This window comes from Rattus norvegicus, chromosome 17, assembly GCF_021556685.1.
Source record: "Rattus norvegicus strain SHRSP/BbbUtx chromosome 17, alternate assembly SHRSP_T2T, whole genome shotgun sequence".
In the NCBI taxonomy this organism is placed as follows: domain Eukaryota; kingdom Metazoa; phylum Chordata; class Mammalia; order Rodentia; family Muridae; genus Rattus; species Rattus norvegicus.
In genome coordinates this window covers 16,277,076-16,290,626 of record NC_141550.1, presented here as the reverse complement: position 1 = coordinate 16,290,626, position 13,551 = coordinate 16,277,076, and positions in this window count along the sequence as shown.

Here is a 13,551-nt window from a genome sequence, read left to right as displayed (position 1 = left end):
ACGCTAGCTGCAATGAGAAGAATATATGTGTGTATGTATGCGTGTATATAAATGTATATATATATTTTTTTTCTTTTCAACTCAGCTACTTTTACATAGCAAAACAAACCATCCAGTAGCCTTGCCTGTCACAAGATAATGAACATAATAAAATGACCACCTAACATGCTGTTCCCCAGAGACTGAAGGCTAATGTGATAGGAGAATGAATTTTTAGTGGAGTCCCAGAATATTCTTAAGGATAAAATAGCTCACGAGAAAGGACCAGCTGATTTTTTTTTTTTTTTACATAAAAGAGTGAACTGGCTGGGTTTGACCTATGGATAAAGTCAGCCCTTGCCTTTATTGTGGACATCTGGGAAAGGCAGAGAGCATCAGTCTCAAGCTTCTATCTCATCTGCCCAGGAGGGAGCAAGCGCTTCCCCAAAACGACCTTGCTTAAGCAGCATCAAAGTCTTGGAACCCTCTATTACATTGATATAAGGAAGCGCCCTAAAATAAAACAAAAATAGCCTTAATCACAAACAATGACAGCCAGATTTTGTTGTTATGTGCCAGATCTGCACTGCACTCTGATGAATTTCATCTCGTTTAATCCTCATGGATAGTACATCACCATCTTCTTAATACATAGGACATCTGAGGGTTTCCAGTGGGTAGCACACTTTGCGAGGTTCAGGGCCTGCCTTGTCTGCCCTCTTTGATGCTGGTCAAAGAGGTCTCTGGCCTCTTAACTCAGAAAGACAAGTCAAGGTCTAAACATCTGCTGTTACCGTGACACCAATGATGCTCATGGTTAAGGGATTTGCCTCGGACAAAATAGGAAAATTTGCTCATTAACAGTGGTCCTCATTACTCTTTGTCTCCAACACCTGGTCCTCATGAAAAATAACTGATAGTGAACACTGAACCCCACCTGGACTGAATAGTGGACACGGACAAGCCCGGAATTGCCTGTTGATGTTTCCACAGTAGTGAGGCAAGCCAGTTCTGAGAGATGAAATTTGCACGAAGCTGAATGCCTGGAATGTCATCTCAAAGATTGATAGATGGATGGATGGATGGATGGATGGATGGATGGATGAATAGATGGATGGATAGACAGATAAATAAATAGATGATAGGTAAATAGATGCATAGACACACAAATCCATGGATGGATAGATAGATAGATAGATAGATAGATAGATAGATAGATAGATAGACTGATAGACAGATAGAAAGACAGATAGATGATGGAAGATAGGTAGGTAGATAGATAGGTAGATAGATAGATAGATAGATAGATAGATAGATAGATAGATAGATAGGAAGATAGATAGATAGATAGATAGGAAGATAGGTAGGTAGGTAGGTAGGTAGATAGATAGATAGATCGATAGATAGACTGATAGACAGATAGACAGATAGATGATAAGATATGTAGATAGATAGATAGATAGATACATAGATACATAGATAGATATATAGATAGATACATAGATAGATACATAGATAGATACATAGATAGATACATAGATAGATACATAGATACATAGATAGGTATAGATGATAGATGAAAACTTCAGGTGGCAACTATATACACCGCCACCGCCACCACCACCACCACCATGAACTTCACTTTTCCTCCATCAGCCTTGGATGCTCCACTTTCCCAGAAGTCCACTCTTCCTGTTCCCTCTTGTCTACCACCCAGTCTCCAGAAAACTAAATAATTCAGCACAGAAAACATGAAGTAGAGGTCATTGGCCTAAACCCTGTAATCAAGAGGATGTAATTCATTACAAACGAGGGAATTAAAAAAATACTTCAGAGAATCATGAGGAGCATGCTCTCGTGCCTGAAGGTAACGAAGTTAGCTACAACAATAGCCAACGGTGGCAACATGTTGAAAAGGACACAGGATCCCAGAGGAAAGAGCTCCTGCTACAGGAAAAGGAAACAATCGGAGTTACAAACAATGTAGCTTGTATCGGATTGCAGGAGAAAGCGCAGAGCAGACACACAACACTACAAACAGATGATCTAAACACAGGATAGAAGAGAAGACGAGCCTTCCCTAAAGAAACTCTGAAATAACAGTTGCCAGAAATTACAAGTAGACATACCCTTCTAAGGTATAGAATGCTGGTCTGAGAAACTGTCTTCTGACAAATAGAAAAGGGGAGACATAATAGGAAAGGAGGACACAATAGCAACGAGCAGTGAAGACATCATGCCGGGCCTTCATCATAATGGAGCTGACCTTCACCTGTAATAAGTTGTGTTGATACCATGTACCCCCAATAATATAAAAAAAAAAGGCATCTCAGATGGAAGTCTTCTTACCCAGTGAAATCACAAAGGAAATCAAAACAACTCAAATTAGTCCATCATGTGTGACATACACAACCAGTCCTAATCACAGAAACATATTTTGATATAGGATTTGACCATGAAAGATGACGAATTAGTTGCTTTTCTTGATGCTGTGATAAAATCCCCAAGACAACCGTCTTAAGGATGGGAGGATTTTTATGTTGGCTCACAGTTTGAGGGCACGCCATCTCTCAGTCCTGGTGAGGAAGGCAGGCAGCAGAAGGATGAGGCACAGGTTGCATTACACCCACAGCCAGGAAGCAGAGGAATTCGAACGCTGGTCTTTGTGAGGCTTTCTCCTTTTCAATTACTTACTCCATCTGAGATACAAGACGATAGAATGGGGCCAGCCATATTTAGAGTGGGTGTTCCCTCCTCAGTTAAGTCTCTTGAGAAATGCTCTCATAGATACACACAGAGGTATGTCTCCTAGATGATTCTAAGTCCTGTTGGTTGACAATAAAAATTGACTGCCACAAATCTGATGGCCAAATAAACTCTGGTATGAGCAGAGTGTGCAAACACGGAGTCGCCTATCGATGCTTATTAACAAAAGAAACGTTCTCTTTCCTGAGTCCTAGTGAACGCTTCAACTGTTTCTAGAGGGAATTTCAGAGTGCACACAGGACGGAAAATGGCTTTGCAAGTCTCATTTGCCTATCCTTGTAAGGCAAGCTGGCTTCAGTATTCCACATGTAGCTAGATCAACTTTAACGGAGCAATTTAACTTTGAGCTGTAAGGTGTTACACACACCCCATGCCCAACCCCCAACCCAAGGTCATGAGTTGAACTCTTTCTATGGTCTCGGCCACCTGGTAAGGTATTTATCTGTCACGGTGGCCGAAGTGTGTTTAGCCTCATTAAGAACCTCTTGATGAAAGATCTTAATACGTATTTTCCCAGTCTAACACCATAAACACACACAGGTGCATGTGCACACACACACACACACACACACACACACACACACACAACCTAAACAACAAAGCAACACATTGGCTTGTCAAGGACATCACCAAATAAAGGACGTCTCCTGCAGGAGAACAGAAGCTGAAGATCACTTAGAATAACTTAAGTCAAAGATCAGGTGGGGCAGGGGAAGAAGGGCCGAGGACACTGCTCGGTCACTGAAATGTTTGCTATGCAAGCATGAACACCTGGGTCAGATTGTGGCACTGGGGAGGCTAAGCCAGGCAGACCTCTGGAGCTTGCCAGCCAGCGAGTCGTGACAAATTGGTGAGCTCCAGGTTCAGTGACAGACCCTGTCTCCAAAACCCCAAAGTGGGGAAAAAAATGACAGAGGAAGACACCCAACATCTCTCTTTCTTGCTTCCCCCTGAAGGCACACATACATGTTCTCCCACCAGCATAGAACATGTGTCACATATACATGTGGGCACATGAGCACAAGCGCGCACATACACAATCACTTGGGAATATTTGGCATGTATAGCCAAAAGTCAATATTTTTAGGTAGCAACATCTCTGAGTGCTCTTGTATTTCAGCCTCCTACATAGGTAGAGACAGTTGGTCGGGTTGTCAGAGTACCCTATAGCTAGGTTATAAATGGCTTGGCTCCAGCCAATCAGGACACAGAGATCCATCTACCTCTGCGTCCGGGGCACTGGGATTAAAGGCAGCTACCACTATCTCCAACTAATTTTAATATTTAAAAAAATGCAAAGGCATTGTGTTTTTGTGCAGTTAACATAATAGGTATACCGGCAGATATAACGCTGGCTGAGAATCTTAAACAACAAAAAGATCTCTGTGCTCTAAAACCCAAAAGCTTTTAAATGCCAGTGTGATGTCACTGGCAGAAAATGATACTGCTGGCCTCATGTGAGAGGCCGCACTAAAAACACCGGCATAAAATATTGCATTAAATCGTCTTAAAGCTACATGAATAAACTGTACAAAACTTAAATGAACTTTGCATTTAGACTTGGATCCCAACCCCCACGTTATCTCGTTGTGTATCTGTAAATACCCCGACATCTGAAATCCAAATGATTTCCTGTCTCAAGTATTTTCGGTATGGGATACTCAAGCTGTGTAGGATACAGAAAAAAAAAAAAATCAGAAAGGAGACTGGGAGGCTCAGGAAACTTAGAAAGCTATAGGGTTCCCAGGCCTTTCCCTGGGGTTATATATGCAGTAAGCAATTGCTGGAAGAGAAAAGAATCTCTGGTGGGGGTGCCTAGAGGGAGTCTTCATGAGTCATCAGTTATACAGGGGCGTGGCTGTGATGAGGTCACTGCCTTTGACTCACTCCTGAGCCTCTCCATAACCTCTAAGCCTTGCTTCAGTAAGCTTCCCCCAACAAATTCATTCTTTCACTACCTTGGGCTTGAGTGAAGCCATCCCTTCTGTCTGTCATCAGGTGCCCCATCTGAGGTGAATAGATGGGGTTTCACATCTCTGTATTAAAATCACACAGCAAGTAGTACACAAAGGGAAGAGGAGTTCCTAGAGTTAGGAAGAGGGAGGGGAGGAGAGGGAAGAAGGAACAAATCAAAGCCAAGGTACTAACTAAAGCAAGAGCTTCCATACAGCCATGAAGGCGCTGGGGCTCTGAGCAGAGTAACTAGAATGTAAGAAATATTCAACTCAGAAATTTTTCTGATATGAAAAATAGCCAGATGATAAGATTCAAGACAGTGCGTATGGAGGTTTGAATGACAATGGTTGCCATGGGCTCATATATTTGAATATATGCTCTCCAATTGGTGGAACTGTTTGGGAAGGACTAGGAAGTAGGACCTTATTGGAGAAGGTGAGTTCCTGGGGATGAACTTGGAGATTTCCACAGTCCATTCCCTTCCCAATGAGCTCTCTTTGCCTGGCGCTCACAGATGCAGACGTGGGCTCTAAGCTACTGCTTGCCTGCTTTCTGCTATGTTCCCTGCTATGATGGCTATGGACTCTCACTCTCCAGAACTGTGAGCTCCAAATGCTATGTTTTATAAGCTGCCTTGGTCAGAGTGTTTGATGAGAGCAATTGGAAAAGTGACTAAGACAGATGAGCAGGCCTCTTGAGTAAGCATGAAGCCTCAGGCCCAGAGTTTAGAGAACCCCACACCTCGGATGAGACAATGGAGTCTGTGGAGGAAGTGAGAGGCTGGAGAAGTTTCAGGGCGCATAACCAGATTCGCTTCTAAGAAGTAAAATATTTAAAGAAACATCCATTTAAAGGACATCTGAATTCTAAGAGACCAAAGTCTGAAAGTACTCTACTGGTAGACTTTCAAAAATCCTTTATAATGAAAACACTGTTCCCTGGGGCTGGAGAGACAGCTCAGTAGTTAAGAATGGTTGTTCTCCCAGAGGTCCTGAGTTCAGTGCCTGCACCCATACTGCTCAGCTCATAGCTGCCTGTAACTCCGGCTCCAGGGGATCTACCGGCTTCTGAGGTTACTCCTCACTCACTTGCACATATAAATATGTAAGTGCACATCTAAATACACGCATAAACACATAAATGCATGTAAGTACACATTAAATACAACCAAAAAGGAATGCTCCCAGACCCTACAATTGTTCTTGGCATTAAGTTTACTGAGGTTAGCCTATTAGAAATGAACAGGGTTAGTCTGATGTGAATTTGAAGAACTCTTAAGAGCTTCTTGTTAAGTTCCATTGTGGTGAAATGTATCTTATAAGACTTGAACTCTGTGGCTATCTTGATCAAGGTTCCATTTGTCTTGGAAAAGAGAGTTTGTTCTGCTGTCTCTGAGGAGAGTTTTCCATAAGTGTTAGTTAGATCAAGTTGACTAATGGAGACTTGAGCCTTCTACAGTCTTGCTAATATTCCGTGTAATTGTTTTATCGGTTATTGAGAGAAAGGTATAGATTCCACCAACCGTTCTGAAATAAATCCAACTGAAGGCATACAGAGAGCCACGTACCCGTGTCTTTTAGGACAGGAAAGGGCATCAGTGAACTTACAGGAACCAATCACTAGGCATAGCATTGAATGCTCCCTGGAGGGTCCCTGAGCCCTGAAGCACGGGCGCTTCTGTCCGAGAACGCTGTATTTACACGCGAAGCTAGGAACCTTCCTTGGGTAGCCCTGATGAACCAACTAATGAAAAAAGTTGAAGATGTAGATGAGATGAACCCACTTGAAAGCAAAGAATGGGCCCAGGAATCACAATCTTTGGGGATCCCTCCCAGAGCTCCAGTCAGTCGCAATGCTATAATATCATTAACCTTATTCCTCTGGCTCTGCGAAAGGTCACTTTATCTGTGAGCCACGAATCCACACACTCACACAGATAAGAGGCCGTTAACAAAAGCCTGACTGTTGGCCGCCCCACCAGCGCTATCTAACCCAGCTAGCGCATTTCCCAGCATTCTGTCACGAAGTCATTGGCAGTGTCAGTGTTGGGAAACTGCATGGCTCAGATGTTTCTAAACCCTTTTAATCCATGACAAAGGCCTCCATTTACTGCTGTTTTTGTTTTCCTCCGCTGCCCTACAGCATGGCAGCCAGTGTGCTCGCCTGATAAGCAGTGAGCTGTGCAGATGAGGTTCTGTTTTCTTGTACACACCGCCATGCAACCTGCCAAGGCCCAAATGGGGGATGTGGCGTCGTTTTCCTTCCCCTCCCCGGGCAGTCAATGCCAATGGCACCTTGTACAGTGGTTCCTAAGCCAGATAACTTCAGAAGAACACACAACTAGTGTGTGTGTGTGTGTGTGTGTGTGTGTGTGTGTGTGTGTCCGTGTGTCCAAAACGTGACATTTATTTAGCATTATTTAATTTGAGGCATGCTTTCTCTGGGGCAAATGATTTTCCTTCTAATAAATTGAGAGGTAGCAAATTCACAAAGAAGAATAAAAAGGGAAAGAAAACACTCCTGTAACATGGATTTTTTTTTTTTTGAAAGGTTACATTTTTTTTTTTCTCTTTGCAAGTCAGAAAAGATTAGACTCTGGTGCTCCGGGAAACAATGGTGATATTTGCTACTCTTGACAAAAGAGGCCTGTGTGTGTCCAGGGGACTGTGACAAAGGGAACAAGAGACCTGTGGTATGAATGGTGCGGCCTAAGCTGGATTGGGAAGGAAATGCGTGGAGCAATTGACAGCCGCTTGACTCCTTGGCCTCAGGGACTCTCTCCACTGCCAAGCTTGGATGAAGGGTGAAGTCAGAGTTCATGGAAAGTGTCCTGAGCTGCTAGGAGCATATGATAAGGTCAGGTTCGCCATGCGCTAAGAAATGGTTGGGGTAGAGGGCGATTCAGAACATGGCAGAGAAGCCCAGTGGTTACGGCGGTTACCATGCACCGAGAGTCAAGCACACAGAAAGATGGAGACTTCTTTCTTGCATAAGAAGTAAATAACCGAGTTTAGATTAAAAGCTAAGAATCAGCAACACCCGTCATAAAAGACTGTATGGAAAGTGTGGACCCAAAGCAATATGGGATATTGGAGGGCCATAGCGTTAGGATTCATCCATGGGTCCAAGAAGCTCCTGTGAGGGCCTGAGTGTTGATATCCAGCACCCATGCGAAAAGAAAAGCACAGCGTCGTGCATTTGGAACCCCAACACTGGGGCTCAAACACAGGCAGAGACCCGAGCTATTGGCCTGCCAGCCTAGATGAATTGGTGAGTTCTGGGTTCAGTGAAAGACCTTGTCTCAAAAAAACAGGCTGGAGAAAGATGAAGGAAGGCATTCCACGTGAACTTCGAGCCTCTATGCTCACCCCCACACACATGTATGTGACCTGAGTGCACACATGTATACCCATATGAACATGTACATACACAGAAGACACATGTATATAAGTGAGTAGAGGGGAAATATTCACCCAGCTGTGGCATGCATCTTGTAAATGTTGGGGTGCGTCTTTTACACTCACCTTTGATTCCCAAAGGAGCTGAAACGATTTTTGAAAACTGCTTTAAATGCTTTATCTATACTGAAAATCAATATCGCTTTTTTTGTTCACAACGAGAGCTGAGCTTCGAAACTCTCAAGGCCTTTTCCCATGCTTCTCGGTTTTCAAATGATTAAAAGATATTATCTTCCTACAGCTAATAGAGGCCAGGGAGCTAGAGAGGGTGGGCTAACTCTGTCATGGAGATTTTCTTTTCCTAAGACTATGCCTTTAGCGGAGAACGGTCTCATTTTTCATTTCTCAAGTTCTCAGAAAAGAAAGCTTTTGCCTTTAATGTCACCTGTGCCACACGGCCCCTGGTACCTCCTACCCTCCAAGCACCGAGGGCAGAGCTAGCTAGCTCACCATGGTAACGATACAAATGTAGTTTCTTCCCAGACTTGGTGGTGGTGCGAGCTCATTTTCCAGCATACGTGCAGTGGTTGAGCCTAGATGAATGTCCAAACACCTGCTGGTGAGCTCTACAAGATGATGTTGGTCTTATACTCCTCTCCCTGCCCCGCCCCCATCCTGCAACACCCCACCCCCACCCCATTTACTGTCCATGACATCTCTCCCAACTTGAGCAATATCCCGAGAGGACTCCAACTCTGTCCAGTGTAACTGGCTGTTCAGAGGTTGTAACCTGAAAATCTGCTTCTCTCCTCTTGAAGCCACACCCAGGTATCTTTTCCCATCTCACCCAGGGCGCACTGCTGAGCGTCCTCCATTACATAACCCAGCATCTAATATCTAATATCTGAACTCAGTTTTTAGATCTTCCACTTCCCTCCGCCTCCTCCCTCCCTTCCTCCCTCTACTTCTCTTCTCCTGACAAACGTTAGTGACATCCTACTCTACACTAGGCACTCGTATTTAAGGAGCTAGATTACACTAGCACGCCAGGCAGACAAGGTCGCCTTTATACAACGTTTACTTTATACAGGGTGGAGACAGTAAACTCCTAAATAAACAAGAAGACTGCAGTGTCTAACGACAGACTGATGGGTAGTACGTGTGATGGGGAATGGTCTCTGGAGACTTCACATGGGTATTAGAGACACCCTCTCCGGGGAATACGTGATGGAAATGACTAGAGTTGGGGGAATGTGCCCCACGGTTGTCCAGAACATCCTAGTAAGGGAACCTGAATGCAGAGATGTTAGGAGAAAGATGAACTAAGGAGGTGTGACCTTTTCCTTTACCTGTGTGTGCCACAGTAACACGTGTTATATACAATGTTAGTAATACACACAATAAACATGTAACCTTAGGTGGAGGTCCCCGTTTATTACATGGTTACAAAGTTTTTCTCCTATAACCAGCTCTCCCTAGTAGATTGTTACCCAACCTCAGAGACCCTCCATTTATGTTTGGAAGCCATGAATAAGAAAAAGACCCAAAGTTCTCATATTTGATGGGGCAAAAAAAAGTCAGACTTCTAAATAATGCTAAGCCAATTCATTCTACAGCAGCTCCCTGGACCAAAAGATGCTGGAACCCAAGAGAGGAATTAATGCTCAGCTCATCAAGATTTACACCTAAGCACACGCCTAGCTCTTGACTTTTCCTCATTAACTTTTATGGCACAAAGTTCTGTTGGCTGCCCCCTCAAACAGAAATGACCCCTCATTTCCCATCATGCATTAACCAGCTTCCCCTAGCTCAGCCGAACACATCATAAAATTATTTTCGGTATGAGTGAGAAACACCTTTACATTTTATGACTCGTACAATAAAGAAACAAGAAAAATATGCAATTTATAAAATGATAATATGCTGTAATGTGGAGCTTTTAAGTTAATGGGACATACAGGGAAAGGTGTCATTAAGAAAGAGGGAGGGGGCGGAGGGGAAGGAGAAGAGGGAATACTTCATTATACACAATGCTGCAGATGACAGGAACCCAGAAGATACAGAAGACGCATACACTGTCATTCTGTTCCTCAGAATGAAATTTTCTGTATAAAAATCCCCCATCTAATAGCATCACTTTTGCACAGGGGAGGAAGGCCAGGTATCTGCCTGCCCGGGCTCCCCCACACCCCACCCCACAGGCAGAAGTCCAGGGAAGTGCAACCTGAAGAACCAGATTCACTCGAGCTGAGTCACCCAGGGGCGGCCTTGTGATGTATTAAATTAGCTTTTTAAAACTCTACATGGCACTGAATTTGTCAGGAGTCCCCAGAGAAACTTCCAGCAACTTGCAGCACAGGTATGAGCTGGAAAATGGGCTGAGAAGGGCCCACCAGCTGCGCCATAGTCTGGTTCCAGCATCAAGTGGAACGGTAATCTCTTAAGTACCCAGGCAACAAGGCTGGTGAACACCCTTAAACTCCTCTCCAACCTGGGGGCAAGGAAAGTGGTTATGGAGCCTGGCAAGCTTCCTCTGCATAGAACAGTTCATTGTAACCTGGCTACTGGAAGGTGGTAAGTCATGGATTCGTTGCCAGCTCTTACTATAAGAGCATGGCGCACTGGTTGCATGGAAGCAATGTTCTGTGGTAATAAACTACCTGGATCCCTGAGTTAGGGTCTCCCTCCCATAACTCTGGCGAAGTTACTGAAAGGAGCTGCTTCTTGGTTTTTCTCATGTATGCAGTGAGAACGTTAGTGACACGCACCATGTGGCAGTATAATGGAGATAACTGAGGTGGGTGACTATAGTGTTCAAGACCATGCTTGGTGAACACTGGGCTATTTTATTGGGAAAGGCTGTGGAAGCCCACGTCTTCACAAAACACCAACACCAGATGTGTCCTCAACTCCCAGAGAAATCTCTGTCTGTCTCCTCTCTGTCTCTGTCTCTCTGTCTCTGTCTCTCTGTCTCTGTCTCTCTGTCTCTCTGTCTCTGTCTCTCTGTCTCTCCCATCTCTCTGTCTCTGTCTCTCTGTCTCTCTCCACACACACACGCACGCCCACTTCTAGTGTGATATGTCCAGAGATGAAAAACATTTAGAACCAGAATATGAAAGAGGTAGCCTATGAGAAAGGCTTCAGGAAAAAAAAAAAAAAAAAACACTGCTCGTGAATCTTCAATATATTAAAATAGCTTCTTAAAATTCTACACTGCACTGTATTAGTCAGGATTCCCCAGAGAGAGAGAGAGAGTAGGAGGCACGCAGATGATATAGCTAAAGATATAAATAGACGGAGAAGGGGCAGGAACAGGAGCTGCAGGAATTGGTTCTTATGATTACTGAGACCCGGAACCCTGTGGTCCACAAGCTGGTGGACCCAGGAAGTGAGCATTATGGCATGATCCAGTGTGAGGCGTGAGGTGATGCTATGAGCCCTTCCCTGAGCCTGAAAGCGGAAGCAAGAGCTCCAAGGTCCCTGGTACAGCAAAATATGCGCAGGTCCCCTCCAGCTGAGAATTTACTTTCTCCTTTTTCATTTATGTTGGGATCTTTGAGAAACATCTCCTCTAGGATCGTCATAACAGATACCACCAGAAATAATGTTTTTACCAGCTATCTGGACAACCCTTTACCCAGTTATGCTGCTATGGACCATTAATTGGCATAAGTATTCTGTGGCTTTATGTCTCATCAGGTACAAGTGCTCCCCATTCTCTATGGCTTCTTAAAGCACGAGCAAGCCCTGCTGGCCAGCTATCCACTCACAAGGCTTTGAAAGAACCTCGCAGACACACCACATGGATGCTGTCTGCCAACACTTAGTCTGGATAAGGAGTGTGCATGCTTCAGAGCTGTCTCATAGCGCTGTCACCTGGGGATCCACATAAAGCAGGTTAGGTCAGAGTGCCTCTGGGTAATATGCGTGGCTGAAGCCTTCCCCAGTAGATCTGATCGGTGCAAATCGGACCCCAATAGACCGAACCTATGCTTTCCCCTTCCAAATGTAAACACTGAAGCTAGTGAAGGGATCTCCTCAAGGCGATGTGGAAGAACCAAGATTCACTTTTAAAAAAAGCATTTTTAATACAATCAAAATGCCATGGCTCAGTGAGAGATGATTGGAACCGGGCAGAATCCTTTTTATTAACCCTCTCTCTCCCTTTTCCCAAATTCAAATTTTTCACAATTTTGTATATGTATAAAGTATATTGTGATCATGTTCACCCCTCTAATCTCCCTTCTTCACAGCTAGCCCTTTTGTACTTTAATGTCTTTTGATGTGTGTGTGTGTATCTGTGTGTATATCTGTGTGTGTGTGTGTGTGTGTCTGTGTATGTTATTGTGTTTAACTAGGGTTACTTATATTAGCATGTGTTAGAACTATTTACAAAAGAATGAGCAACTTACTGGTGGCTACGCCACTGAAGGAATGCATTTCCCCATGGCAACCGAGAACTGCCAATCTAGCATGAGACCCTACCACATCCACAAAGGACCGTTGAAGGGCTTGGCCTTGGGTGGGTCTTGTGCAGGCAGCCACCCGTCAGAATTCTTTATCAAAGAAAGAAACACGTCATCAGCGTCCCCAGCCTTACCTACCCGTCAAGGTGACCAAGTGTCCCCTGCAAGTCTAGCACAGCACCCAGGCTCAGAAATAATTTCCAAACATCTGAACCACCATGCACATGAAGAGCCCATCCCACTGCATTCTGACGATTTAGCTCAGACTCTACTGTGCCAGGTTTTTCAGTCAGTTCTGACTTGAGTACAGCTCTGAGGCCTGCCTTACGGTGCACAGTTGATCAGTTACTGTAGTAGTAGTGTGTCGTCTCTAAATAGCAAAATGTGGGTTAAGAATGGTCAATAAATGGGCTTGGGGAGTCAGCATAGTGAGTACAGCACCTGCCACATACAAGCATTGGGACCCCAAACCCCAGGTAAAACTCAGCCACAGAAGTATTCTGTCATCCCAACACAGAAGAGGCAGAGATGGGTGGATCCCTGGTGCTTGCTGGCCAACCAGTGTAACTGAACAAACGAGGGGTCTGATCAGTGTCTCAAGAAATAAGGTGGAGAGCTATCAAGGAAGATATCAATATCAATATTTTCTCTTGACATGTATCTATCCCCCCCCACAGGCACAGATATGTGAATAAACCCACACAAACACACACAAATATCTGGTCTTCACATGTGCCCCCTATACATACATGGGCACAGACAGGTGCACAAACCCGTACGAATACATATGTAAACCATACACATGCATAAAGTGAGGAGGGCAAGAGGAATTGCTTGCGTAGATCTCACACAGTGCCCAAGGAGGGAGAAGGGTACAGACACATCATGTCCTCCTTCCAGGCTTGGGAAAGATTTTGAACGAAGTCTTCTGTGAATTAATTTTCCCTTGTTAGATGTCTACACAATCTTGGGTTTCTTTTTTCTTC